Source organism: Lissotriton vulgaris, chromosome 1_1, assembly GCF_964263255.1.
Source record: "Lissotriton vulgaris chromosome 1_1, aLisVul1.2, whole genome shotgun sequence".
In the NCBI taxonomy this organism is placed as follows: domain Eukaryota; kingdom Metazoa; phylum Chordata; class Amphibia; order Caudata; family Salamandridae; genus Lissotriton; species Lissotriton vulgaris.
The window spans coordinates 544,124,123-544,130,122 of record NC_141685.1 but is presented as its reverse complement, the minus strand read 5'-3'; positions in this window follow the sequence as shown (position 1 = coordinate 544,130,122).

The window sequence follows — 6,000 nt, the reverse complement described above, 5'->3', positions numbered from 1 at the left end:
ACGCCCCTTTCAATCGGTGCTCTGCATGAAAGGGGCACGTATTTACAAAACCATGAAAAATGTTAAGTGTCTTTGCATGCCCTTATAAATATGCTGTGGCACATTGCGGCACCAGAGCGTAAAAAAAGTGCAGCTCCGACGTCGCAAAAGTGCAGCTAGGGTCCTCGTAAATGAGGCTCATGGAGGTTATTTGTCTTTCATGGGCATGGAATTGTGATTGTTGCAGTTGAAGTTGGTTTTGACCAAGGTGCTTAACATCAGTTAGTTAGTTAGTTATCTTTAGTCTTCAGTGTCAGGAAGGGGGAGCTGGTTGGGGGGGCGAAATGAGGTGGAGCGCTTTAGTCCACCCTCCCCCACTTTTTTGGGTGGCAGTTGATAGGGAAGTTGCTTGATTTAACAACGTTTATTGTTGTCAGCTGCAGTTCAGGCTGAAAGGGAATTGGTAGGCAAGTTCACGCCACACGAGCCAGGAGGTTTAAGGGTAGGTAGGAAGTTTAATGGGTTGAGAAGTTAATAGATGTAGGAAGAGGGAAAGAGATTTTAGAGGTCTCAGTTACAGTTGACCAGCTCTGGTGCAAGTACGATATTGCTGAATTATGTTATTGTTGGGTGGAGAGATATTTTAGGGGTGTGGGTAGCTTAAAATAGGTGATTAACCATGATTAGTGAGGTTACAGTTTTGTAAGGCAAATGCCTAGGTTGTTCTGTGATGTGCACCCATTTCAATAAAGTGGCCTTTTTAAGACAAACTTGATGTCAGTGGTCTGTGCGGATCCCCTACTGAAGCACAGAGAGCAGACTGTGAAGCAGAGAGGCCTACAGAGTAGTCTTGCGGTGTGCTCTGTAGGTCCGGTTGAGGGGAGGAGTGGCCCATGGAGACATTCATTCCATGTGTGGGCGGCACCCTCCTGCCACTGATGGTGCTTCAGTTGGGCTGCAGTTTGCAACTGTGGGGTCTCAGATCAGCGCTTGCCCTGGCTACTACTGTGGGGCCTTTTTACTTTGTCCGCCAATATCTGCGTCCTTGCAGAGAGCTGCCAGACCTTGGTTAGGCCCCGCTTTGGCACCTGCAGGATTTGCTTTGACCTAGTGATTATGACTTCCGGCTTCTGGGGAGGGGGGGGGGGGGGGCTGTGTGTGGTGCCTGTTGGCTGGCAGTGTTGACTTTTAACGGGGTGAACCCATAAAACACTACCCGGCCTGGGTCATTAGTACAATACGTTAGAGAAATGGTCGTGGTAGTTCTACTCCTAACTCACATATAAAAAACACATATAAAATCAAGAAAGAAATTCACCACTACGGATTTCAATCTGATTCAAGAAACGGAAATTTAATTTCCATGAAAAACACAGGCATTAACCCCTTCGACGCTGATGACGAGCTGGGCTCGTCATCGCGTAGCCTCCTCGCACGCTGATGACGAGCCCAAGTCGTCACGCAAAGTGCGTTTTTAAAAAACCCAGCGTGCGAGCGGAATTCCGCTAGCGCGCATGCGGTTAAATGCAATTGTAAATCAAAGCATTAATGGTTCGCAATCCAATAGCTCATAACATTGGTAGTGCATATAATATTTATAGTGCTCCCAGTGTGAAAAGGAAAAAGGGGATGGGGTAATGGTAGTGAGTTGGTGAGTGAAGGACAAGGTAAAGGTATAGTGACATGGACACGTTTACTGTTATGTACAAGAAGACCTTTCCAGCCTATTACAGGGCAATTGTTCCCATAGATACATAACTCATAGATACATATTAATTAGGTTATTACATTCTATGAGCTTGTTGATGTGTGGTAGATGGTCTACGTTTCGACCCCTGGGTAATGGAGGGTGAATAGTTCCTCACGTTGGAGACTTCGTCAGGACAGGGTTAAAGTAGAGCACCTAGAAGTAATTAAAATCGGTTCAATGCAGTGCCATAGTAGGTATCAGTGGTGAATGGTCAAAGAGGTGATCTAAATTTCACCTACTTCTGAAGGGAAGGACGGAAAACGTACGATCCCAATTGTGCTCTCAAGTTGCTCCTGAAAATCTAAACAGAGACACATTGTCTAAGTAATGACATGTAGAAGGTGAATTCTTCGTAAAACAATAGCAAGAGAGGTAGAAAACTCACTCTGCAGCTGTGCTGGCATGCGGGGTAGTAAATCTCCTGATGCAAAAAAGAATCAATCAAGAACAGGGTCTGTAGGGGAGAAAGAGGGCGTAGTCAGGGACATGTCATCTCTAAATATCATGGACGACGAGGCATCGTTAATGCGCGTGCCTGTAGGGAAATGCTGAAAAATACGGATAGCGAGAAGCGGCGTGCCTTTGGTGTGCCATATTCTCCCATGCGAGGGCATTTAAATTGTGAGTGCTATACACCCTGGCTTAGTGTATATCTCAGAAAAACCGAGATGAACGATTCAGTGGAGTCTTACGAATACCTAATAATAATAATGGACGGGGTTGCGGTAGGTAAACAAAATTATCATTAGTGAAAAAGGTACGTGGTGAGGACAATCACGAACAGAATAACGTTTATGCTTTAAAACAAAAAAATGGCAGCAGGTCTCAATAGTGATAGCCATTAGTAATACACGAAATGCTGAAAGCAGTCATGGACAGAATAATGTTTACGCATTAAAATCTAAACAATAGCAGCAAGTCTAGTCTGCGCCACCCTAGGGCTTACCTCCTCACAGGGCCGTGCGGCTCTGGTAGTGAGCTGACTGGAAGAGCTCCGCTAGATGTAGGTAGTTTGTCGGCGTGCGTGCACCGCGAGGTGCATCCGCTGGACGGTGCCTTGGGGCTCGCCATCCGTGCGGCCAATGGGAAAAGGGGGCAGGCTTCAATGCTGGTGTGACGAAGCGCGTTTCACTAGTAATTATGACAGATCGGCTTCTTGTTAGCACTCTAATTCTCGAACATATCATGAAGGTTGGGAAGAGATTATACAACAGGGTGATTAGCCATATCCGACAGTGTTGTGAAATAGAAAAACGATGTCAAGTAGTGAAAAATCATCGCTACTCCGGATGAGTGAAAAAAACATATTAAATATGCGGCATGGAACAGTGCACAAGACGGCGCGATGGGAGAAGACGTGCACGGGTAGAGCTCCTGCCTGAGCTCCCCTCTCCCGGGCCGCTTCTCCGGAATAATTATCCCCATTGACTGCAGACTACTGGCGGACCTGCACGGGACCCTCACCCGCTCGCGGACCGGCTGTGAAGCGGATCGGATGCCGGGATCCGCAGCGGGACACACCGAGTGGCGGTAGCCGGCACTGACACGGCCCTCCCTGGGAGCCCTCACTACGCAAGGCCGAGGTTCAGGCGCCGGAACTAGGCCTGACCTCGTGGCCTGTGAGCAACCAGATCGGACCTGGCGACAAACCGCGAGCGGAGGCAGTGGGAACACCAGTACCGCTGCCTGGACACCATCACACTGCTGAGCCCCCTCTGCCTGCGCGCCTGCCGGCGGCTGGGGTGGAGAGCCGGGGGAGACTGAAGACCCGGGCGAGGCCGTCGCCGGAGGAGCTGAGTGCGGAGGCGCCGGTTGGGGCGAAGAGCGACGCGGCCGCATCGGCGGCCCCCCTGGGGATGGTGCCTGGCTACACTGGGGCGATATTAAGACACTGCCGGTGAGTGACGGAGAGGGGGTGAGATCTACACGTGAACAGTGGCCCCCCTCCCCCCACACAGCTACTTTTGCCTAGGAGCGACTGCTCGGGGCGCCTAGAGATTCGGCCAAGCACATCCTGACAGGGCCCATGCAACCTGGGGACCGGGGCTGTGAGATCCCCCCCCCCCTCTCCACCTCTGCTAAATTACATCTGCTGCAGTGCTTCCCTCCCGAGGTGCGGAGAGGGCACTGGGCCTTGACCACGACCACCAAGAGGCTGCAACTGTGACTTCCGGTGTGCCCTGACATCGGGGGACTGCTAGTACCACGCAATCTATACGAGGCGCTGCTGGGTACCCCCATCTTCAATACCAGAACCAGGCCAAAGCAGACAATACTTGATACGGTGGCCTGAAACACGAGAGGAACTGAGGCCATCCAGGAGTTTCCTGCTCAAATTCCGCCATCACGAGATGACGCTGTGAGGAACTGGCGCCCTTGCTGCCCCCACCCTTACGAAGATACTGCGCCGAGAGACGCACGGAGGACTGGATGTAGCGGCAGACTAGTGGAAGCAGCAAGGCCGACGTGTGGACCCCCCCCAGAGGGTAGGCACTGCTCTGCGATATGGGGCCCTAGCGCTGCCTGCAGCCCTGCGAGTTGATGCCGGCGATTCAGCTGCCACACGCTGGAACACCCGCCCACCACTGCCCGTGTCAGGGGGGTGCCCATCAACGATTGCCCTGCCTGGCTCAGCGCCCTATTGCTATCAGCTGCTGTTGGACCTGCTGCTTGAACCCTCTTGTGGCTACGCCATGACACCCACATCGCCGGCCCCACTCACCATCCCATCTACGGGTGCCTGCTGAGGCCTGGGAGAGCTACGCTACCGTGCCACCACACAAGCTTGGTAGTGATTACAGCTGTCCCCCTCCCGGCCGGGACTGTTGAGAACCGCTGGGTTCCAGGTAAACTGCACAATTACCTAACGAAGAGTAACCCGGGACAATCCCGCTGGCGTGCAGGCCGAGCACAATTGCCACACCTGGCCCATGTCTGGAGGGGTGAAGACACGGACCGGAACCGGAGGCACGATACCGAAGGGTAAGCTCTCCAAAACCCCGTCCAAGATGGATGCGGAACTGGTGACCTCCAAGCTCGATCATGTGCTAGCTGTTATGGAAGACTAGAGGAATCAATGCGGCAGACACGCACCTCCCTTGAGACAAAGATAGACAGCGTGGCGATCGACCTGACGCATCTCAAAGCCGACCACAAGAAACTTCAAGATCGCACTACGACATTGGAGGGGGGGTGGCGACGCTGGAAACCACAGTGACCCAAGCGGACAAGCACATCCGAGATCTGCTTAATAGAGTGGAATTTTTAGAAGAACGCGCGGAGGATGCGGAAGGGAGGGCACGGAGAAACAACATTCGACTTGTGGGCATCCCGGAGAAATGGGAAGGGACGGACCCTACTCGGCGAGTGGAAGAGTGGTTGCGCGAACTGCTGCCTGAAGACACACTGTCGCCTCACTTTGTGGTAGAACGTGCTCACCGGGTGCCCACAAGGCCCCTTCCCCCCCTGGCTCTAACCCCAGACCTCTCATCTTCTGTGTCCTGAACTACAGAGACCGCGACACGATCCTGCGGGAAGCCAGGAAGCTCAGTGACATTCAAATAGACAACGCCACAGTGATGTTTTTCCCGGATTACACTATACAACTGCAGAGACAGCGCCATTCCTTCCTGGCAGTGAAGAGAAGGCTGCGGCAGGCGAATCTTAAATAATTATTACTCTTCCCTGCAAGACTCAGGGTGGTGGCACAGGACAAAACGCATTTTTTCACCAGCCCTGAAGAGGTGGAGGCTTGGCTGGATGGAGGAGTGTCTGAGACACCTAGAAAACCACATGGAACCGTGACGTCCTCGCGCATGCGCAGACAGAGACGAATCCGCAGGCGCAGAACACCCACGCCCACCCGTGCCCAGGACACGCCACACCGCTCCCCACCCGCGGATCTGATTCTGCAGGAACAACAAGATGCACTCCGCAGGGTTACTGAGATCAGCAGCTCTCCGGCCCCGTCCTCCGCTCCGAATACCAGCCCGACCGCTCTTCCAAGCGACGATGAGGCAATCTACGGCCTGCTGGACCATCAGCACTCTGCAGGCATCCCTGATGTTACACCGCAAACAGTGGACCTTTTTGGTTGACGGGGCCCAGAAAAAGCTTGCTCCCTCGTGTAGGAGAGTAGGGTCTGCAATCCTATGATCACCCCAGATTTTTGCTTTTTGCTTCACTGGTTTACGACTTCCCTGGCTGTGGGCCTGCTAATCAGACCCACAGCCTAGCTGTTCTCTCACTAAATTGACACGTGTATCTTAGGT